The sequence below is a fragment of the Coturnix japonica genome, chromosome 1, assembly GCF_001577835.2.
Source record: "Coturnix japonica isolate 7356 chromosome 1, Coturnix japonica 2.1, whole genome shotgun sequence".
NCBI classification, from domain to species: Eukaryota; Metazoa; Chordata; class Aves; order Galliformes; family Phasianidae; genus Coturnix; species Coturnix japonica.
Window position 1 is genome coordinate 42,222,928 of NC_029516.1, and position 25,038 is coordinate 42,247,965.

General features: G+C 39.1%; 1 long non-coding RNA gene across 1 annotated transcript; it reads left to right on the plus strand.

The window, feature by feature from the left end:
* The first annotated feature begins 2,317 nt into the window (after positions 1-2,317).
* Positions 2,318-24,661, plus strand: LOC116653323. Its single transcript, XR_004306898.1, has 5 exons — positions 2,318-2,713; positions 19,399-19,883; positions 22,038-22,148; positions 22,914-23,120; positions 23,223-24,661. It is a non-coding gene; the product is annotated as an uncharacterized LOC116653323 (long non-coding RNA).
* The last annotated feature ends 377 nt before the right edge of the window (positions 24,662-25,038 follow it).

The window sequence follows — 25,038 nt, forward strand, 5'->3', positions numbered from 1 at the left end:
TTTTGAAGACATTTGCTCTGGTAAAAACTAATGTCATATACTGGGAGGTGCTTTTTTCCATCCTTTATCTTCCAAAGCTAAATCAGCAGCAGTAATGCAGCTTGTATTATTTCTGCCTTTGCTGAGGCAGAGGTAAGGGAAGATCCATTCTGATCTCAGATACCATGTCCCAATGTGTAACAAGTTCCCTCACCTGCTACCAACTCTGGCAGATTGATATTTATTGAAAATATTGGTAAAATTGGTTGTGGTAGCATCCCCAGATTTTTTCTCCATCCTGAAAAGCTGTGATGCCCTCTAAGCACCAAAAGTGCCCAACTGAAGGCTCCATGATGTTTAGACAGTGTGCCAAGGGAATCTGACACCGTACCCATACATTGCCCAGCACTGGTCCTGTAAATTTGTGCATGGATTATTTAAAAAAATATGCTTTTCTCATTAGTAAAATATTTTCTGGCATGTATCTATGCTATGTATGCTAATTATGTTTATATATTAATGTCAGTGTTACTAATTTATTTAATTGTAGCTTGTTCAATTTTCACTGCTCTTATTTGTCATACTTTTGTGCAAGGTATCACTCTACTATTGTCCTTTCTTTCTTCCTCTTTTTTTCATGTGTCCACACAGCAGCCTTGAGAACAGCGCACAGTGATCATTCTTTCCTGTCAACTCAGGAAGTAGCTGACTTTTCCTATCCATTTTCCAAATGTCACTTCAACAGTTCAGCTTGCTTCTTACCACTGAAACCTTCCTGGTTAGATTGTTCTTTTAAGCTCATTTCTCTCATTTAACATTTTTCATATTCCTTCCTGGAAGTCCTTAAAGGAGAAATTCCCCCTTATTTTTCTAAGGGTTGTCTTGACATTTGTGAATGCGGGGTTGAAACATCAACTATTTATAGGCTTTACTAAAAACAAACAAGCATTTACTTTATCATTTTAAAGTAGTTACACTTCAAAATAATCCTTTCTTGTACTTTCCTAAAGATCTCATGCAATATACTGCCTACTATCTTTTATATCAAGTGACTTTAGTTTAGAAGACAGAGCCCTGGGCGTCTTAAAATCTGATGTCATGTTAAGATGGATCTGAGCTTCTTTTCTGCTGCATAAAATTGAATGAGGTGCAAAGACTGTGCCCTGGGAATCAGTGCCAGCACCTTTGATGACAACACAGAAGGGCAGAAGAGGACTGAGATCATCCCTACAAAGCTGTGTAGCAGCTCTGCAGCACAAGTCATGGGGAAAATGTTTTTAACATGTACAGAGTAGAGTGACTTTGGCTAGGTTGCAGTTGGACCTAATGATCTTTAAGGTCTTTTCCAACCTGAGCAATTCTATGATTCTATGACTTGAAATTCTGATTTCAGCACCATCAGAGAAAGTATAGTTATTAATTTAGAAGGCATTGTGTATTCTCTTGTGGATTTAGCAATGTGGCATGAGCCTAATGAAAGGATCTACTCATATTGTTTACTTGACTTAAATTGTTGCAGATTTCAAAACATACAGAAAAATTATGGTTTTAAGTTCATCTTTTCCTTATGACGACAGTTCTATGAAACAGTGGCACTTTATTGGATATATGTTTTGTTAAGGAGAATGGTCTTATTTCGAAGTGAGCAATTCAAGTGTCAGAGTAGCACATTTTTCATGAACATATTGCCAAATTTATATTGAAGACCACATTTAGACCTATTTTTCCCTTGATATATTTTTGCATATTTATTTTATGTGCAAGGAATAGTCTGAATAGCCCAAAGATAGTATTGAAGCAGAATTGTTCATTACCCTGACCATTTTAATTTAGCTGCACAATCATTTTTCAAAGCTCTTGATTATTTATCATTGTATGTACGTAAATATTTCACCCAAGTAATGGCACCAATATGTTTATGGCATGTAAAAGGCTCGCTTGCATTTCAGCAATGAATTTGATTATGCTGGTATTTATTCCAAGTATATAAATTTCCCAAACTGATAACCACACATCTGTGTGTGTATTTCAGCCTGGGAAAAGGTTGCAGTATTTTCAATACATGGCAGGTTTTGTTTCTTAGTGAAGCCGCTACTCATGGAATTTTTTTTTAACTAAGGGCTCAAGACAATGTTTGTCTGTTTATTCCTTAATGTGGTGAAAAGAACAGTTAGGTTGTTACACTTAAGGGTACTCCCCTCTTTTTTCCTGAAAGTGAATGAGAAACAAGCTTCTAGTTACCTCAAATGTTTGAAAGGATTTCTTTTGAAAAGGCAAATTCTTCTGTTGGAATTTTATATTTCTTATCTTCAGTAGGGCCAGACTTGAAAGGCCTGAAAGCAGCTCCCATTGATTTTTCTGAGAGTCCCTAATCAAGCATCCAAGAAAGAAATTTGACCCCAAATAGGGATTTCTAGGGCAAGGGGGATTTGTCTGGGCAGTTTGCTTCTGAAGGAAGAAAGCCGTATTCTTTCCTCTCTTGAAAGGCAGTTGATGAAAGAAACATAAGGAACGGCTCTGCAAAAAGAAAACAAAAAGGTTCCAAACTGCAGGTAGAAACAATATGTCTTTTGATAAAGCTAATGTTGCTTTGTGTCAAAAGCAGAGTTCAGATCGCCGGGAGTTACAGTCTTTGTGCAACGATTTCCTACCTCACTCCATCAAAGGCTTGCAAGCACTGTGCTGAATACACCACCGCTCAAAAAGAAAACCGGGATAAAGAGTAACCCTGAAGGTAAGAGATGACGAAGAGACGCTGTCTTTTGTGGGGAATGTGATGCAGATCTCGCACCGTGTGGTGATGGGGGCAGAGACATTGAGAGGACGGTGTGTTTCAGTCACGTCAGGGCTCTGTCTCATTGCAGGAGTACAGCACACATGGGAATCATTCTAATTCTTTATAAAAAAAATAAATATAAGGAAACCCAGAGAGAGGAGAAAAGAAGGGTCTGGAGATGAACTTCAGAGCAGAACAAGGAGGGACCGTGTTCGGTCCAGCCCACAGACCCCTCTGGGGCTGCTGTCCTCCAGGCAGGAGGCTGAGCCTCCTGGTGGGAGGGCTTCAGGGTGACACCCTGCTTCAGCTGATGCTGTCTCAGTGTCATGCATACAGCCATGGCCCATGGCAGTGGGCAGAGAAAAGATTTCCTGAGGACTGCAGAGGGAAAGTGTGATGCTGCACTGGAGGCTGCAGAGGCATGTCTGTATAGATGCTCATATCTTGAATCATTAGGTGCCTGTTTTCTTTTTGTAATTGCTACATTCCGTTTGCTTTTCCTTCTCCTTTTTTTTTTTTTTTTTTTTTTTTTTTTAAATCACAATCCTAACCAAGATAATTAGTGGTGTTGAATCTGCAAAAGAAAATCTGAGTAAAATTTTGGTCCTCTACCCAACCTTTGTTGAGCTAGTAGCTCAATTTCAAGCCAGTCATCTTTGCCAAATGTGGTTCTAAGGAATGGGTTATATTTAGCAGGTGTATATATTGAAAAAGGGCTGTTTATCTGTATTCTTTTTAATACAACATGGGGAAAGTGATTAAAAATAAAAATAAAATTGAATGTTTATTATTTTGTCCTCCTATTACTTACACTTTTTTATTGCATCTCTGAACAGAATGGAAAATAGTTTGTATTATTCAATTCAGGCAATTCTCTGTCCTTCTATACAAACATGATGTCTAATATTTGCAGCCTATTTCATCTCCCAGAAAAGGTAAAGGAAAAAGATACAGATATTTTTGAACAGGTGTAGTGTTAACTTGGTAAAAGATGTTTTAAAGATGAGTGGAATAGTGGGATTTTTATGTTCTTTTTGTTGTTTTTGCTTTTCATTTCCTGGCGTGATTGATTGCCTTCATACACACACACGCACACACACACTCCTACAAAAACAGTCACTGAACTTCCCCCTTGCTCTCTGCAGTTAAGTTGGAAACAACGTGTTCCCGGCACTTTTTTTCCCTACCCTGTATGACAGCACCATATCTTTGATATTAGACTTCCAGTAGGCAACCTTTTTACTTTGAAGAACCATCTTTGAGAGGTGGGTTCAAAGTAGAGAGTCACTTGTCTGACTGTCATAAAATGAGAATGTTAAAAGGAACAACAAGAAGCTACTCGCTCTCTAGGCTGAAGGAAGGTTTTCTACAGTGCCAAAGGCTGCAGATTTCTTTCCTACTGACCAGAAGATATTTTCCCAGGCATGCTGTTCTATTTCGTCTTGCTTTAATCTTATTTTAATCAGTTTATTTCGTACTGGTCATTCCAGATCTGTGTCCAGTGCAAGTGCCAGGCACACCATCACTTCATCCCACATATCAAAGCCACTCTCTGTGTTGAAAATAGGCAAGGATTTAGCATGGCTTCAACTGGTACTCTACATTCCCCAGCAGGATCTCAAAGTGTTCTTTTGAGGGAGTCCACAGAACTCAGCTTTCTTCTGTAGGCAAAGCTACATATTTCCTAGTTAGCAGTCAACCTTGCTGTTAAATTGGGGAGGAGCAAAACCTTGCTAAAAACAAACAAACAAACAAACAAACAAACAACAAAAAAACCCAAGTATTTCATGTATCTTTGATAAATAGACTTTTTAAAGGTAACTTCCTTGAGTTTTGCCATCATATTCGGAAGGGATTTGTTGAGCCTTTTTCCTGTTTCCTTATGTCACTCTAGAAACTTCACCTAGTCAAACTTTTTAACTGTTAGACAAGCAGCTCAGCTGCAAGAGGGAGTGGGCTACAGAGTCTGCAAACACCAGCGTTTTTACTGAGGGATATTCATGGTCCTTTAGTACAAAGCAAAGAGAAAAAGATGCACTGATTCTCTATTAAAAACAAATCAAATTACATAATGCCTTTGCTTTTAATATCAGTTCAGTAGCAAGTGCAAAAGCAGATGCAAGACTGTGTGTCTTGCAGGTAAGCATTAAGCCCTTGAATGTTTCAGTTTTAATTTGGAGCCGTAGCCTGACCTACGTTGAAGTTTTCCAATCTTATAAATTAGATGTGTTCCAATGGATAGTGTTATGTCAGACATTCTTTTTAAATGATTTTCATTTTCTTAGATTGTTTCACTGAATTAGTCTTTGCAGCCCTTGGGTAGCTGGAACAAGATTCATCCTCATCATCACTGAAAATCTGAAAGTTAATTCCCAGTCACTGGCTCGTTTTGTCAGGATGACTTAAAACTGCATGTGGACAAATAATCTGTGATCAAGGAATTAAGCTTTGACGAGAGATTAGACTCGTGCTGGGTCATGGAGGCCAGAAAAAGGCAATGTGATGCATTGTGGCCCCATGCTTGGGTCTGGCTTACATGAGCCAACCCTGACCTGGGATTTCTGCTACCTGGAAATGCTGTGATCTCACACATCAGAAATAACATTTCAGAGAAAGGCTACACCAAATATACTTAGCATGACCCGGTACAATAGAAACTATGGCCCTTTATATCAAAATTATTTTAGAAGACTCTCACTGGAAATCAAAAGTGATATATTCTAAATGGGCTTTTAAACTAAGGAAATAAAAGACTCAGTGTTTTATTTCTGGATTTGAAAGCTATTCAAGGAACATTTGTAAAGTTTGTGCCTTGTTTAGAGTGTGTTCTCACCCTCAGTATCAGATAAAATGTGATGTTTTCTTACCTTAACTGTTTCTAATGAAAAAGTTCAACAAACAGCCTAGCACAGGAATTTACTAAACAAAAAATGTCCAGAAGGACATAGAATAAGGTTCTATCTGAGATGAACAGTATAATTCATCAGTGTAAAAACTTTTCCTTTTATTTATCATCAGTTTCAATGTCAATTCATGAGGATCAAATCAATTTTGAGTTCTGTTTATTTTATCTTGTCTTTTTTTAAGACAAGAAAATGAGAACAAAGCCATTAATACCTTTGACTCATGTTTTCCCCTGCTTATAACGTTATACCAGGAGACTCGAGAAGACTAGAAAAAAATGTCTACAAAGGATTCTGCATTTTTTTTTCTAAGCAGGCATTTGTACAGTCAGATTTGACTTTTTGCTTCAATTGACTTCAATATAAAAAATCCTATAAAACATTCAGGATTCTATCCTAAAATCAATCAAGCATCTTCCCAACATGAAACTCCCAGTTTAGATTCGCCTTATGTTGTAAATGACAAAGCAGGAGCAATTTCACTCTCTTGTTGCAGTTTGAAAGGGAAAAGAAAAAAAAAAAAAGTGAACTCTGCAAGATTTAGACACCAATATTCTGAAGGTGCAGGAACATTTTTGCTAAACATAAGTAATTTTTACTTAATAGAAATGTTGTTTTTGTCTCTTTTACAATCTAAAAGTAAAAGGCAAAAATATTGATGGAAAGTGATTTTCACTCATGTCTGTACTGGATTCATGAAGCTTTCAGTATTCACAGAGCTGTCATTTGAACTATTCAAAAGTTGGAATGGCCAACACCTTCCACATTGAACTCCAGATGAGAATGTGAATAGGAGCTGTCTGTCCAGGCTAGCAAATAAATAGATCTTAGTGGTCTTTTCCAACCTTAATGATTTTATGATTTTATGATTCTACGAACTATGGGGTTCATGGAAGAGTCAGGACATTGCCCACAGCATTCTTGTTACTTAGGGATTTCTGTCACCTCGAGTGCACTCATAAAAATTTGTGTCTGGTTAAGGAATCCTGTTGTTGACTATATATTCCTTGTTTGTAGCATGAGAAATATCTGATTTCTGAATAAAATACATCCTTTTTGGTGTCTGTTCTCAGTTATGTTTGGAAGGTCACGGCTGATGATGTTAGCTGGGTCAGACATGGAAAGATGTATCTTTTAGTCTGTGAATATCAGAAACAGCATTCTCAGTACAAGAGGCCAGAGGATATTTTTGACATAATGTCTTTCTAAATCCTTATGGATTTTTAAGGTGAGACTTTGCAGTCAGGCTCTATTTACAAACAGATTACCAAAGATTAATTGCTTCTTTTTACCAAGTGGTTAAGCAGGTCTTAAAGCACACCTCTTCTCTCCAAATATTGATTCTGTTTGTGACCATTTGTACCTTCTAGCTGCCTTTTTCTCTTCTTCATAAACCTGCATGACACTTGGTGCTCCTACAGCAACTGCATTGGGTTTTCAAACTGTCAGTTGATCTCTTCAAGCTTTTACATAAAAATGGGACCATGATGGACCATTGTTGCACTGAGCCCCCTGAACCTTAAAAGATTCTATCAAAATAATAGAACTATGACTATTCACCAAATAGAAAACTGATAATAGAACTGTTTTTATCCCCAAATAATTTCAAAATGGTGGCAACATACCAGAAAAGCAAAAATAAAAGAATCCCTCCCACATGCTCACAATAAGGTGTTCTGCATAATAGTCTGTAACTTCCATACGAAGAAATGATTGCCTAGTTAGCAGGACAGCAATTCTGGGCCATAAAGAGCATTAAATTTTAAAGTTCTACTTGAAACATGGCTGTTGCTCCCTTTTGAACTGAGGGCAGGAAAACAGTCTGGTAGCTTGCTGGGCTTGAAAGATGAGATCATTTTCTCACTATTGCAGTTTATGTAAATTTCTGAGGCCAGGATATGTCTCACCTGCCTCCGATCCAATATTACGATGTCTGAGCTGGAGCTTACGCCTTCACACAGCCCTGGAACAAGGGTGGAGGAGGCGATGCCTTGGAAGGGTATGGAGTTGGGTGAGCTTGGGGTGACAAGTGACTTTAGCTACTCAAATTAGGGCAGACAAACACTGTGCTTTGTTCCTCTGACTCACAGGATAATGGCACAGAGAGGCTGTGTGGTACACATTTAATACAGAGAACAGCTCAAGAAGTCTGCTGCTGGAGGCTATATCATTATCTGAAAGAGATACACAGGCAGATTTTGCCAGGATGTTCCCAGACAGGAGAGTACTTCCAGGGGCTCTGGGGTTTGCTTTGGGTTATTTTTAGGGTCTGTTTGCTCAAAGCATAAGTGAGACATTAAGTGAATGGGAAACCGGGAGAATAGAGTTCCTGTGGTAAAATAATTAATATTACTTTTATTAATGTTAAGTAATTAATGTTACTTTAATGTTAAGTGAGAGAAAAGAAAGTTACTGCTCATGCCCTTATTATGAATTAACCACATTTGTGGGAACTCTAAAGAAAGATGAATGTTTGCAATTTTGTTAAGTATTTAAGTCTGAAACTGCTGCGAGCTAACTCACCTGGAAGTGGGGAAAATGGATTGGTGGCATTAGGTTTGAACTGATGTGACTATTCCTTATTCCTCACATACCTGTTCAATTTACACAGTTCACACTCCATAGTCAAAGAATGATTACCTTATAAGAGATGTTTGCAGATTTACAATAATGGAAAGCAAACCATAGAATCATAGAATCGAGCTGGTAGAGACCATTAAAGAATCATCTAGTCCAAATGGCAGTATTCACATAAAGCCAGAATTTTAATTTTAGGTCGGTATTAAATAGATAATATAGCATTTTACATTTTGCTTTGTATACATTGCTTTATTTTTTCACATCATCGTTTCAGTACCATTTTTTTTTATATTCCTCTACAGCTGTGAATGGTGAAACTGTTCCAAGAGAATTCTTTTCTTCATTTAGAAGTCATTTCTCTTCTTGATTTGCATGGTAAGGGGCCTAGTTATTTGTACTGAACATGAGTATTCATTCATTTCCTTTTTCAAGGAAAATCCAAGTATCTATAAAGAACCTTAATATGAAATGCTTTCAGTTCTAAGGAGGGTACTATCTAGTCTGGATTTCAGTGGTTCTGGAAAATAAATTGAAAGTTAACTGACGTTTATTTAATTATCTTATTGCTAAAGTTTTAAAGAGCAGATGTCACTTGGAATAGATCCTGTTCTCCTGAACCACAATCAAAATAGTCAATAAAGCATATTTGTTCCTCTTCATGTAGAAAGTAGAAATTCTGTCTCCCTTCTACAGTGTGCAACTCCTGATTCTTATGCGTTTATGTGGAACAATGAAAGGCTTCTGTATACCCCATTTCCTGAGGCTGTTCCAAAGAGGTGTCTGGGGCTGGCATTTCAGCCAGTGGTGGTCAGGTGGCTCCATCAGAACTGCTCCATCCTGAATGCATCTCTGGCTGTTCTTGGGCTGTGACTTCTCACTGCCACAGCATAGCCCTTAATTTCCTATAGAAATAATTGAAAGACTAAGAAGGGACAAGTGAGAGAGGAGGGTGCGCAGTCGGAATTTCACAGTAGTAGCAGCCATATCTCAGAATCACGCAGAATTACAGAATCTATATGCTCTGTCTTAAAATGGAGACCAGTCAGGATTTTCTCATTCTATGGAGAGATAATTTTCTGCTTGAGATCCTGCAAATTAATTGCCAAGTGTCTAGTCTGTCCCAGGGGAGGCAGCAGAAAGTGTATTGATGGTACCTGCAAATAGCTGAGAGAGATGAGCTGCCTTTGGCATTCACCAGGCCACCCCCCCCCAGCAGTGTACAGCACTCCTGGTCCTGTCTTAAACATCACATTCCCCAGGTGGAGAAGTTCTCTGGCTTTGCAGGCTCAGAGCTTCTCTGCACACCCAGCAGTTCTAGGCAGAATAGCAAAAACATGGACTTCACTAAGCATATTTCAGGGCTCTATAAGCAACATGCAATGCTGCAGCCAGCTGCACCAGGTAAAGAGAATCACTGGGTCTCTTCCACATCAGCTCTGGGGGTATAGCAATTAGAAGCTGGGATGCAGCTGTCTGATGAGGTTTTCCTGGAGAGACTTTGAGAGTGGACAACAGCACACCTCCAGTGTGAGTGCATCAGTGCTTATCAAATTGGTGGCCCCTCATGAACCAGGGTAACTCTGCATGGTCGTGGAGATGCAAAATGATTTTGGAGGGTTTATAGAATTGTGGAAGTGGTGTGCAACTCGTTAAGGAGCAAACTGAGGGAGTTCAGCAAAGTGTGGAGTCATGTGGTGTGAGTACAGTATATGCAGGTGGACAGGCAAGGCAGGACAGCAGCCATTTGGGTGACAGTGTAAGTATGCTATAGATCCCTGTTCATAAATGTTACTTGGAAAAACACATATGAAAGCAATGTCATTGCTAACAACGAATTAAGAATTCAGAATTGTTCCTTGGAAAACAAATAAGAGGCTCTTTTCGTCCTAATATTTTTATCAAGGCTGGTGAGACCGGGAGGCTGGGGCTGTGAGAGAGGGGTGATAGGCACAAGATTGGATCAATTGAACACACAAAGAGAAATGCTGCAAATCATTGTTTTTTTAATACAAGGACGCATGAGCCAACTGCTCTAATATTGCATCCCAAATGAATGTTTGTCTGGCTTAGCGAATATTGCACTTACGTGTGTGTGTGGATCTCCCAGGTGTCTGATGACAGGAAATGTTTTAAGCTCTCCTCAAGAAGGAGAATGAAATGAAGTCTTTTTTGGTTTTGTAAAGTTTAACTTTGCAGTTTTTTCAGTTTGTCTTTTCAGACTGCTCTGTGCTGCCTTTGAAGGGGGAGTACAAATGCCATTACTTGCCATTAACTCTGTTTACATGAGATTTGGTCATAAGGTTGGTCCTGCAGGCCCAAGGAGCTCATCTGATCAGTTGGACCATGTAATGAAATGGACTTAAAAGTTCAACTTAAAAGTTCACTCAGCTCTGCTCTGCAGTGAAATAAATGGGTGCAATTACAACATTCAGGCTGCACTTGGCTCCATGCTGTTTTGCACCATGTGAAGCACAATGGGGCCCCTGCACCACATCCCCCAATCCCTGCTGAGCCTCTCTCTCCACTTCCAGCTTCTCTCCTCTCCTGCTCTCCCAGCCCTTCCTAGCTTGAACTTCCAGCACTGAAGTGCTTTGTTAGTCCCAGCTAGGGACTCCACACCTCTTGGGCCCCAGCCAGCTTGCTAAAATTGCTGAAGCTAACAGCTGATTTAACACATTTCCCAATTATGATGAGCAAAGATGTCATGCGAAACAACCCCCAAGGTTCGTAGAAGTTTTTCTCTCCAGAAATAGTAATCAAACAGGCAAAAGTTCCCAAAAGGCAGGGAAGATGTGAGAAGGAAACTGGCAAGAGAGCAGTTTGGGGGATGGAATAAGACTGCATGTTGATCTGATTTGCCTTGTACCTTGCTTCACAATAAGCATCTCCTCCTTCTATCAGCCACTTCTGAAAGTGCCTTTGAAATATGCGTGTGGGGAGGAGGACATTTTAAATGACTTAATTTGTTTTCTGCATAGAAAATGAATAGGCTTTGGAAATTGGTTCTATTAAGAGCCTTGCCAGCTTCTTCCCTGTCATCATCTTCCACCCCTCTCTCCTCCAGAGATCCTTTTATATTGGGATCTTACCTGCTGAAGGACAGGGCTGTGTACATATCATGCCTGGTAAATAAATTCATGACTGTCATTGCTCAGTGAACAGAGGCAGTAGAGCTGCAGAAACAGCTGATCATTTGATACAAAGGCGTGTGGGAAAAACAGAGCTGGCTGGAGTCATCACAGCTGGGCTATGCTAAACATTCCATCAAAAAGAGTGTACTTCAGCATGAGTAATGACAGAAAGTGCACACTAGTATTTGACAGATTTGGAGGTAAAGTTCCTTGGAAAAAGAGGAAATCAACTGGGAGGAGCCTGAATAAATAAAAACAGATAAATACCAGTGCATCCATGGATGAGTATCTATAAGAATCTATTACCCTTCTCATGTACACATAAATATATATGTCCTACCATGACACGTTTTCCTAATTCAATTGCTTGCTACTGTCCTACCAAACTCCTATCTCCAGCTTTTGCTGTCTTCTCTCCCTGGGAAATACAGATTTGCAATGTCTGACAAGTCCACATTGACTTTAATAGAATTACTTCCAACCTATGCCAGCATTGATGAGAGGGGTGTCTGGTCCTTTTTTAGTGCCTACTGTCAGCAAAAAGTCATCCATAACTATTACAATATGTGGTAATTGTGTATTTTGAATGTGAAAGCATTTTACCTATGTGAGTCTAGTCCATTTAATCTATAAAAGGAATACAAAATAGAATTTATTTGCTGATCAAACTTAATTTCATTACTTAACGAGTTACATAATTAAAGTCAATATGTCTGTTTTCCTGTCTGTCTAGACTGTTCCTGGTAGCTATTGCTGATGCCACCAAATACAGGGGGCTATGGAGAGCACAAGACTGAGTAAAGGGGAACTGGATACTGATGGTCTCCTTGCAAATACAGTTAGAAGTTCACCTGAGATGTGCTGCCATCCCCAGGGTCTCATTGCCTGCTTGGACTTTGATCCATGGATTCTGCAGGTTTCAGCACCCTTGCTGCTTCCAAGAAGATGAAGCAAAAAGTGAAGGGTGTTTTCTATACCCTCAGCCAATGGAGCCTTAATGACATATTTTTATCTTCTTCTGTTCTTGCACAGAAGGAGATGACTTGCAAATCTGTCCCTCTGTGCTAACTCTTATTTCTTTACTTCCATGCATTCTGCATTGTGTATTTGCCAAGTAATTCCAGGTTGTAATTCATTCAAAACAAAGGGGTTTGTGTGGTGTTGATTCTTTAATGATTGGACAGTGGATTAGAGCAGACTTTTGGCAGAGATCCTTCAAACTTGTTTACATTTCCATCTGTCTCTGCATCTTCTTGAGGTTTTCAGGTTATTGTGCATGCACCTTGTTTCATATTCTTGAGAGGAACATGAATTTTAAAAATAGAAATAAATTAGATATTTCAGGATTTGAAATTTCACACTTAGGTATTCCTCAGCGTCTAACAGGCAGTTTTTCAGTTGCTTCTTGATACAGAACACTTTTGTTTCTTCTACAGCTAATTTATTATGCCCTCCTTGAGAAAACCTGATTGCTTGTTCTTTAGCCTTTAAATGCTTTGGTATAGCTTTTAGACGTTGTCTTGCATTAATGCGGTGGATCTATAGTTGGGGAGACTAAGAAATATTTCACTTTCATGTGTTAGCTTCAGCACTTTGAAAAATAGATCTTAGACTCAGTGTTTCATATTCATCTCCACTCTGCTTTTGAACACGCATGGAAAAGTGGCATGGTAATTTAAGTTGTTTTGGCAGGGAATTTGCTGGTAGGCTTTCCTTCTTGAAATGTGTTTGGAAATGTTTTTTTGTTGCTGTCTGAAAAAACTCAAAATGTCATTACAGCTATTTGGATTTATTAAATATATATCTTAATGGAGGCTGTTATTTTCCCTTAGACACACATGTGTATGTATATGATGAGGGGGATAAGGATTAACAGCTGCCATTCTCCTCGTTGTTCTGAATTACGTAATACACAGCAAGTGTAATAATTTTATTATTTTTATTTTTATTTTTTGTGGTGTGAAACTTCCTTCAGTGTGTTTATACTGCCTTGCAGCAACCTCATTTAAATGTCACAGTGAGTTTTTGGTTCACAGTATCTACATGATCTGATCACAGGATGGTTTTCAGCTTTTATTTTGGGGCATGACTGCATCCTGATCTCTGATAGGGCTACAGTCGTGCTGATGAAGAAGAGGTTTTTGGCCATCTGAAGTTTGGACCTTAGAAATTTTTGTGTGTTAAAATGATATTTGCAAGCTTAGAAATGTGAATAATATCATTGTTATGTGTTTTCTCTAAAATAGTAGCATTCTTCCAAATGGTGGATCCCAATCCAGCCCTGTGAGCTCAAGAGAGGAGATGAAATTAGGAAAGCTCAGTTGGATAACTGCAAATCAGGTCCATTTAAATGCCATTAAACTGCATAACCAGAAATAATTCACTGTTGACTCTTTGGAATGTTTTATACAAAGTATAAGAAGCACATAGTGGTATGTTGTTCTTTTTCCTTGCATACATATTATCTCTAAGAGATTCACAGCATACACTTCTGCACTGAAGTGCTATGCCAATATATGTGATTGTAGAGCAATGTCTTTTCAGGTATCCCAGTGAAAAATAAGAGCTTGATGGCACAGCTCATCTTCCACAGCAGAAATACCATTGCTAGAGGATCCTTGGTTTTTCTAATGGTCTTAGAGGGATGCTCCTGCCAGGGTCCCCCTCTGTGTGAGCATTATCAGCAGAAGCATGCTCCTCCACCCCCTGCTTTTATCTCATTCTGCTGCTTGAGCACTGGGAAAGTGAGACTGGGAACTAGAGAGCAGAGACAAGGCACTGAAGAGGTGGTTTGTTTGCATCCAAGTAGTGTGTCATTTATTTTCAAAGCTACAGGAAAAACAAAAACACTCTCCAAAATGTGAACAGAAACTTCCCAGCTCAGTTTCAATAGCACTTTTGGAGAGATAGGAAGTGCTTGAGCATGTGGATTGATGTGGACTATATTCATTTATTTTGCTAGATGCATGCCACTTCATATATACAATAAGACCAACAGCAATGACAAGAAGTCATGATACTTTTTCATGTTAAATCAATTCAATGTCCCAAAATTCTCAAAGCAGTACTACTGCTCATTCTGTAGGTCACTCCAGTGATGACAGGCGTATTGAGAGAAAATATCCTCTATAGTGAAAAGGATGAGAAACTTGCAGGTACCTGGGTTCCTTTCCTGCTCTGACATAAATTCAGCAAGGGTTTTCTTTTCCACTTATCATTGCTGGTAAGCTGTTTGGGATATAATTTAAGTATTATGTCCAGAAATTCTTACTAAACCACAAAACATTCAAAGGCAAGAGGAGGGTGTCCTGGCTAAACAATGGATGAAAAACAATCCAGTGAAAAGCAAATATATCTGCATCCAGATGTGGAGACTTCAGTACAGAAGAGATATGAATATGTTGGAATTTGTCCAGAGGAGGGCTACAGAAGTGTTCCAAGGAATGGAACACCTCTCTTATGAGGACAGGCTGAAAGAGCTGGGGTTGTTCAGCTTGGAGAAGGCTCTCCGGGGATGCCTGAGAGTGGCATTTCAGTATCTGAAGGGGAGCTATAAGGAGGAAAGAAACATACTTTTTGGCATTGTCTGACATGACAAGAAAAATGGAAATGGTTTCAAACTAAAAGGGAGGAGATTTAGACTGAATATAAGCAGTAAGGGTGGTGAGGTACTGGCATAGGTTGCCCAGAGAGGTGGTGGATGCTTCATTCCTGGAGACATTCAAGGTCAGGCTGGATGGGGCTCTGATCAACCATAGGTATCCTTGCTCATAGCTGGGGAGTTGGACTGGATGACATTTTAGGGTCTCTTCCAACTCCCAACAAATCTGTTACTCTGTGGTTCTACAATTTTATTCTATGAATGAGAAAGATCCTTTTATTCTTTATAGCAATGTAGTTCTGAAACCGATCCTTGGTGCCTGTGGCACAGCAGAGACTTCTCATTAGTCTCTGGCTTTCGTCAGGGGGAATTCCATATTTTGTGGCACTTTTGGCTCTTCACTACTCTGCTTACCTTAGGCACTGAAGCCTCTCAGACAGGTTTGTCAGCAGAAGAGATTCTGTGCCATGCAGGAGTGGCAGTGCCCACCTGTCCCTGTGTAACCCATGGACCCCTTGTCATTCCCCAGGCAGAAGTGCCAGCACTTCTGTCAGAAGTCAACAGTTGTCACAGATGTCCAAGCAGGACTTGTCCCGTGGCACATGGCAAAGAGAAACAGATAACAAATGAGGGTTTGGTGGCTGTGTCTGAGCTAATAGCTGTAAAGCTTCAGTGATGTGGGATGATGCAACATGGTGTCTCTGGGTGGCTGGTGATGCTGGGGAAATAAAGTAAGTGCCTGTTTTCTGCTAGGCCTGGCTGCACTCCCCTGGCTCTCAGTGCTCATGCACAGATCTCTCTGTTACACTAATAAAATGAATTGTACAGAGGCTCCTGCCTTCCTTACAAACCATGTCAGGCTCATCTCTGTGTATTAAAACAGGACTTTGTTTAGCAATCCAGTACTTGACTACAAAACATAGACTTTTTGTGAGAGCTGCATGTTCAAATATCTTACCTGGGTCTAAAATCGCACAATACTGTGTAGCTACTGTTCCATTTTTATATTACAATTTCTGTCACTGCTGTTATGAGAATCCACATTTAACATTCAGTTGGGGTTGTTTCCCTGTACTTATTTTTACCATCCACCCATGTGCCCAGACTGTCTGGCATTATTTGGGATGAAAAAGGTAATCTGTGCACCTTTAATGGCTTACGTTTTACTTTAAGTGAAAAATTGTCTTCCAAAATAAATAGATTGCATTCTTTCTTTGATGCTGACTCTGTATACCACTGAGTATTATCTTGCCTTCTACCTTTGCTGCTCTGTGGTGGGTTTTTGACAATAAACTGTTCATTTGGGGCAGTTTTTTAACTTGTCAACCTCAGAGGTGTTTGAAAGAGACTTTTGATTCACCAAGTTTTATATATATTTTAGATGATGAAAGGCCAGAATTTTACTTTTATGTTTCAGCAATAAGCATGGAACCCTCTGAACTATTTTAAATAGCAAATCTTATTAATTGCAGATGAAGGATTAAAGGTGATTTAAATAAGAGAAGCTAAAATGATTAAGTTAGTGGTGGCTGTCTGCACATTCCTTATCTGTTTGGTGATATTTTTCTGTGTGTTGTTTTTTTTAATTTTCTGTGTCTGTCCCAAGGCATTCTGTTCTCTGATAGCATCATTTTTGACCTCTTCCCAAGGGTTGTTTTACCTACTCCTGACCATGGCATCCTGAATGTATCCATCAGGGAAATCATACAGAAAATGAATCTGCAGCTGGTTCCCTGGTTCATTGGTTAGATAATACAAACCACAACATCCTTTTTTTTTTTTTTTTTTTTTTTTTTTTTTTTTTTTTTTTTTTTTTTTTTTTTTTTTTTTTTTTTTTTTTTTTTCTTTTCATTTCTTTTTTATGTATGTATTTATTTATTTATTTTGATACTTTAAAATGGGAATGCAGAATTCTTTAAGAAAATAAAGTGAAAGTATTTCTGTGGGATGATGCATAGCCTTTCATATCATTAAATAGTTTTTGTTTTGAACTATGTATATGCACTGTTTAATTAAGCTGATAAATGGACTTCAAGGTCAAAAGCTTTAGAAATGGAAAAGGATATTTTTGTAGAAAAGCAGTCTTTCCTTTAAATCCATCTGCCTGCCCTTCCCCAGTGTCATTCTCTTTCAGAAACGGTGCAATATGTTCTATTGTGGATCTGCTATCCTTTGCTACTATTTTATATATTGAACCACTTCATGTATTGTGTATTACAGTTTCAGGGGTGTACTACCAGTTCTTCTACCATCCTCCATTAAAAGCCACCACCACAACCAGCAACAGTAACACTTTTTTTTTTTTAGTAATTTTAGTAATTTATGTAATACAAATCTTGTCATCTAAGGGGCAAATATGCACCAGACACAGGAACTGCTGTCATGGGAAACTGAATGGTCTCTTGCTTAAACATTTTACTCCATATGGCAAATGTTTGTTTGCTCACTTTTGGCAGGTCTCTGAAAGAGTGCTAGTTTGGGATAGTTTTATGTTGATGGGAAGCCCTGTAGGGTATTGAAAATTCTTCTTTGAATGCACTTGCTGGGTTCTTGAACAGCAGGAAGCAAAAGGTCTGATGGATGTACATAGAGTAGAGCATGTTTTCATGAGACCAAGAACTATCACTATGGAGCAGTTGTGTGGCAGATTTGACTCAGTATCACATGAATGGAGCAATGGCTGATGTTTCAGGGAGAAAAACAGGACTCCTGCAGTGAAAACTACTAACCATTTTAATTATATTTTGTTTGGCCTATTTTATGGTGCAGTTTTCCTGAAAGGCTTACAATTTGATTCCTCAGGCTAAGGAGCACACTTTGATTGTTCTCTGAAAACGAATGGACACCCAGCAAGCTTTTTTTCTTGCTTCATGTGTGAGCATATGTTACAAATAAACCCTACTTGCTTAAAACTATTTTAAAATACAATGAGGAAATGGCTGATCTTTATCAACAGTGTACAGTGAGAATAAGTGAACTGCAAAAGACTAGGGAACCGGCTCTGATGAAGTTTCTGACTACTGACCAACTTGGTTCAGAAACTGTCTTTTGACTGCAGGGCTTCAGTGTAGAGGGTGGTTTTAGAATACCCATGTGTGTCTATTTATTTACAGATCTGTCAGCAAATCAACAGCCTGCTCATTTCTGGGTGGTTCCTACTGTGACTTACAGGCTGATGTGACCCTGAGTAAAAATACAGTTAAGCAAGTTGAAGACTTGACGTATCCGCCAATTAACCCGACTTATCCCGGAACCTCGACCGTCTGGGGGAGAGAGACACAAACATAGATGCCATGATGTCTTCTCTCAATTTATTGCTGCATCACACTCCTTATATATCATCCTAAATCCCACGCAGACGCATACACCCGCTACGCAAAACCTGATGCACACGAGAGAACCTATACACACACATCTAAACCCCCCGCCCACTAACTCGGCTATTCTAGAACACTCTGTCTACTCAGAACTACTGTATGCACTCATAAATCCTTGCAAAGACAACTTAGTACCCCAACAAAGACTTAAACAGAATTTGGCGTTGGGGTAAAGAATGTGTTCCAAGCCTATGCTTCTGAGTATAAAAGTATCAAAGGAAAAGCTGTTATCCTCTCACCTTGTTTACAGAATGCATCTTCCTTTCAGTACAATTCCTGTTAGTATTTGCTGTGAATTGGATAACATAAAGAGATTATTTTGCACTAGAGTTTAATCTGTTTCTGAAACAAACTGTCATAAGGGAGCACAATGCAAAAGCTGTCCAGAGATACCAGAAAGAAAGACGTATGGCCAACATGAATTTCCAAAAGGAAAACCAAACTGTGTCTTGAATCAGCAGTGTGTAATCATGATCAGACCCATTTTCTTAATGTCCTTGAAACAAACCTGCTACATGAGATAAAAACATAATGTATACAGACACTGTGGCAAATGGAACACAACCTACTTTGGTATAACCTGCATCCAGGAGTCTGAGACAATACTAAACAGTGTTAACATATAAAATGATATTGCTGAGAGAAAAGAAAAGGTATTAAGGAAGGCAGTAGGGAGAACATGTTGTCAACAGTGAACTGAGCTAAGATAAAGAACGAGTGAGGCAGATTTTACAGGAAGAAGTTTCACACAGATGGTGAGAGTGTGGAGGTAGGGTGAAAGCTCTTGAGAGCAACAGGCATTTCAGAAAAGGGGTGATGCCAGCTTAGTGGAGGAAAGGAGAGAACAACAGCATAAAATAATTGCATTTTCTATTAAATGCACGCTAAAATACTGACTCTCCTGCTGCTTAGGGGTATGTGTGCTCATCACTGAAGAGTCTGGTTTTATTTTTGTAGGGAATCTTGCTTGAGCTCCCAGTTGTTTTCCCACAGGAGGATTGCAGCCTCCCAGGAACATCAAATAATAGATAACTTTTTCTCATATTTTCAGGAAGAAAAAAATCCATGGAGAATATATTTGTTTTAACAAGATCACAGGTTTGCTGCATAATGAGACTGCTCTGAGGCTTACCTGGCAAGAAATGCCTTGTTTGGTACGTCTTCTTTTCTTCCCTAGATTCCCCTATCAATTCTTCAGCTAGACAGAACTTAATCACCCATTTTCTTACTGGTGGGCAATGTGTTTTAGCAGAGACCTTCCTCCACCCTAGAGACAATGGTAATCTGCACTGTCTTATCAGTGTTGTGACTTTGTGGCTGAAATGCCAGTTTCAATGGCTTGAGTGAATAATTTGGGCAAAATTTGGTTGGTTGTTTTTTGGTTTCTTTGTTTGTTTGCTTGTTGTTATTATTTCAGTCTTTTCATCCTTCCTTCAATTGACCATCTTGAAAGAAGAGAAATCCCTTCTTAGACCCTACTGAGGAGCAGAGAATGACTTGGGGAGTGCACAACAATTCTTTCTAGTCTAATTGTAGGTATGTCCAGGTCAAATCTTTTGGCACTGTATACTGCTGTGTGTTCAGAGAAGGTGTTTTATACTCATTCAAGGAAGAATCTGTAAGTCCTCTGGAATCCTGCCACCCTGCTTTCTTTCCTCCATGCCATCTGTCCCTTCAACTTCTGAGGACATAGCTCATCAAAAAGGAAAGAAGAGATACTGGGCAGCAACTACATTTTGTACTGCCAGCCTTCATGCATCCATGCAGAGTAGGGCAGAAGGACCTGACAGCTAGACTAGCAACATCTTGGGGTCAGGAGTAGTCAACCCGCTTCCTGCTGCAGTTTCCTGAGGGCCAACTTAACCCTGACAGCATGGGAGCTCCTCCCTAACTAACATCTCCTAGGCCTCCAGTCTTTAAGTCACTTGGTTAAAGCTAGTTCAGGAGTCTCTACATGAACTCATAAGTGCCTTTTGGATGTCCTCTCCTGCCTTAGATACCAAAATATTTATCTGTTCTTACTTTGAGGAATCTATTCCATTCTTCTTGAGAGCTCACAATGACCATACGACACAGATGCAGTAAGAATACCTATCAGAAAAGACATCTGTCCTTTTCAAGAGGATTTCCAGGAATTCTAGAGTGGTTATAGTGAAGTAGACTGTAGAAATTCAAAGAGACATGAGAAAATGAGACACAAAAAAAAGGCAGTTCACAGCACAACAAAGCAAAAACAATTCAGAGAAAGTGATGACCGGAAAGATCAAGAGGAGACAACATGATTGGTTTTCTTTGCACAAGAAAAATCTTACAAAAGAGAATTAAAATGTGTAAGTGTCTCTGTAATATGGCTATTCCATGTAGACAGTCACTGCGAGTACTCCAGGGATGTTGAGTAATCATGACTGGGAGGCTGGGAGGGAGGGTGATTGCTCTATTAGAGTGTCTCCCACACTGTGAGAAAATAATAATAAATGGATTGCTGCATCTTCAGCTCTTAATTTAATTTAATTTAATTGCATTTAATTAATATGATTTTTTAATCAAGAAGCAAAATCTAATGTATGATAATAATTCTGCTCTTCAGGAGAGCCTGTAAGAATCATGCATCTTGTTTGTAGATGGTCCCAAAATCTGTTTAGCCTGGGGAATAAATGCCTTGTACTTCAAGGATATTGAACTCAAACACAATGTAGTTCACACTTTCATTAAAATTTCTATTAACTTTTTTTCCATTGGCATAGGACTTATGATTTAATTCCTTTTATTTATTTACTTACTTACTTACTTACTTATTTATCTCAAAGCAGAAATTAATGTATAATCTCAGTTATTTCTCATGTAAGAGAAATTAACTGAAAGGAAAATAAATTGTTCATCATCTTGTGACTATATTTATTTCTTTTTAGTAATATACTAGTTTATTTACAATATTAACGTTCTTTTTAATACATCAACAATTTTGAATGAAGTATAATGTAGAGCTTTCAGATACTCAGTAAAGCTGAAGTCTGATTCAGACATTACTCTGCTTTCTGTCTTCACATGCTACAAAGCCCACAGTTCCCCATTCTGAAAAATAAACACACAAAAGGCTCCCCTGGGGTGTCCAATACCTAAACCGAAATGCCTTAATGCTGAACAAATAGCTTCACTCATAACCCTGAAACAGACTGGACAGCGAGTGAAAATCTTCTGTGATATTTATTCTGTCTTTTTTCTTCCTTGAACGCAGTAAAATGATAAATCTTCGGAATTCTAATACGGTGTGTAGGATGTGTTTTGCACTTGCTGCATTTACTGACACCAAACTGTGAGTTTTCATTACTATAAGGCAAATGTCAAGGCCACATTTGTGATGTTCTTCACTGGCTATGTAGATGAACATCCTGGTGGGGACAATTTGGCCTACAGCATCCACAGCACACTTTAGTCTTCTGTTCCATATGGCCCAGTTGCCTAGAGATAAAGTATCAAAATAGAGCTGTAGTGTGTCTTGTCCAGATGACAAGGATGTTATTAACATATTAGAGGAATAATAATAGCCAAATACCCAGTGCTGAGACAGTCCTTCTCATACACTATGCATAACTTTTTATTACTGTTGATATTTAAAAATATACCTTTCAGGCTTGATTCTGATTCCATTTGTCACATTACTGTTTTTCAAGGTCTCTTTTTCCTACTTAGATGTATTATACTCCAGCCTGAAAAGTAATTGCAAGTCCTTGAGGCTCATAAGGGATTTGAATCCTTTGCTGACTAAGGATGCAATTTAAATAAATGCACATCTTTAAGCAGGTATGTAGAAATTGTATTACACTGGAACTTCAATGTGCTATAACTGTAATTTGGTATTATTAAGCACTGATATATTTTTCTCAAACGAACCTTTCTTGGAAAGGTCTCACATGAAGAGGAAATGTGCGGGAGCAAGCAACTGAATTTTCTGAACTGCTCTTTCTCAAGGCTCCCTCTGTCCTTTCACTCCTCTCATCTTGACAAGGAGCTACACAATTACCATTTTATTGCACTGTGAGCCAAAAATAGATGAACCCACCTTAATTTCTCTGTATGTGGCGGACCAGAATGAATATACTTATAGGCATGTCTAAGGACCTGCAAACATCAGAAAAGTTAGGTTTATCACTTACTACCCCTTTAGTTTAGAGCTCCCTTCTCATGGCAACTGCAGCAGTTCTGCAGTTTGTGCTGCCAGCTTATGTTAAACATAAATGAGGGTAATAGATGTTATTATTAATGTTATTATTAAGATTTCTACCACTGCAGCACATTCTTGTTTTTCTTTTCTGTTGTCTGTATGTTTTTCCAGAGTTGCCAGAAGCAATTTTGAGCAGACCATTGCTGTAGGCCTGGCATCAAACGGAACAAGCTGCAAGAAAATGTTCTTATCTATGGCTCTAATGAAAAAGTTCCTCTTATTGCTCCAAATATAGAAAGTTTGTGCTGTAAAACAGAGGAGCCATCCACATACTTGGACACTGCTTCACTCTCTCACATTTGTTCACTGTTCACTGTCATCACTCCTTTCTCTTCTGCCTGCAGGTCATAAAGCATCATTAAGCCAGAGGAGACAAGGAAGCCTCACTTCTGATTTTGAATGGAAGGACTCCTGACTACCTTTGAGCACTCGTCTGATATCCAGTAAGCAACTATCAAACTTGCCAAATGCAACAAGCTTTGCTGAACCCCTCCCATAGTCACTGCTGTTTGCAGTGAATTCAGCAGAGTCAAGGGGAAAGAACATGGTGGGTAAGTGTTTCTTGGTCTCAGGCCATGGGAAGGCGGGTCTGAAATTATGATTCCCAAGACAGATCTGACTAGACAGTTATGTACCTTTTATTTTTCCTGCAGATTCCTGGCTCAAAGATTTTTAAATTACCTCAATGCCAGCATACCCAGTGCAGTGTAAGGACATACTGCTATAATACTGACACCACCTCTGTGGCTCTGAGATGTCCACGAGCCATGGAGCCATCACAAGTGAGCTTTCCATGTTCTGATGATAAACCAGTGATGGTGTTTTCAGATGTAATTTCTGGACATGTTTAATGCATTTACATATTTACCTATTCTTATTTCAAGCTGTCTGAGCTAGCCCAAAGACCTCGGGTAACTTCATGACAAAAGAAACAGTGCTTGCATGTTAGGGAAGGTAGAGCTGCAACTGTGCCTTCAGCTTTCCTTGTGCTCAGTCTAAATTGATTCAGTGGTGTTTCTGTAACCAATATCTGAAGAGGACTGTGGATAGGTATTGGCTTTGTGATAAGCATCTAGATCATTAAGCTGTCTCTTTCCCAGGGATTTATGCATACCAAAGATGCTCTTGGCTAGCAGTATCTTGACCCTAAGTTCTTCCAGAAACAAAAGTTCCATGATGCTTTCTGTGTGTTTCTGCATCTTATGATTTGTGAGCCAGTCAGTCAGTCTCAGTCAAAGATATTGTAAAGGCAAGCAGGTCAGAGAACATGTTCACAGACATGTTCACACTTACCTGCCCATGCATGCTACAGCCTGACCTGTGATCCTCCTACAGTAATTGACCTGAGCAGGAGCACACCTTTCTTCCCTCTGTTCATATTTCATTTTGGAGCTCAGGTGCAGCCCAGCGTATGGCGTGCTTGGATCATAGATCATGAAATGCCTCTGTGTTTCATAATCTGGATGGGGAAAAAAAAACTTAAAATCCTTTGAGTTTTATGTAAATAGGGCCATAAGACAGCAGATATTTGTGGAGCATTTCACACTTCAGGGAAGGCTGTGGCACGAGTCCAGCCTGTGCTAGACTTCAACAAATCTGTGTAAGCAAGTCTTGGGCAGGCACAGGTCCTCTTCACATGCAGTGCACACAAGAATCCCAGATGCAGGGAAAGCTTCACTTGTAGCTTGCGCTATGAAAGCCACCTGGCAGACCAAGACACAAATATGTTGGAAGCTCATCCTCATTAGTTGTTCTATTTACAGTTACTTGTCTGAAGAAATGAAAGCACAACACTGTCTCCTTTCTTCTAGCTTTACCTTAACACTGTGCTAGCCCTAAGCCTCTGCATACACAATATCTTTTTAGAAACTATAACTGTTTTAGCAGCTGAAAGTCAAAAGCTCTTGAAGCTTAACTTCAAGCACTATTTCTGGGGGAAAAGGGAATGAGAACTAGATGTTGGAATTAAATTAATGACTTACTATATAAGAAAAACACTTCTGTTGACTTTAGAAATTTTTTTCTTCCCTCAAGGCCTATAAAATATCATTTGGTGTATGAAGACCTCTCTTGCTTTGTAAATAAGACAGTGGGAAAACAGTGTATTTAAAAATAAATGATTCAAAAGGTTTCTGAAAGAGATCATCTATTAAGTATGTGCTTTATACAGAATGTATTGCTGAAAAACGTGTCAGTCTAGACTGAACTGAAAGCCAGGTATTTCCTAGATAGGACTAGAGCTGAGAAAAGTAAGGTCTGATAAAAAACCAAATGGGGTTGGGTGTAGCTGCAGGTAAATGTGATTCCCCACAAGAAGTTTACTAGGTAGCTATCTTCCTTGAGCAAGTTAAAGATTCCTCCTTTTTTCTGTTCCCAGTTTGTTACTGCTGGCAAAACAGCAAACAGCCAATTACAATATAAGTTGAGCACCTAAACAAATTCCATTAGAATCTCATGGGAAAGTAAATA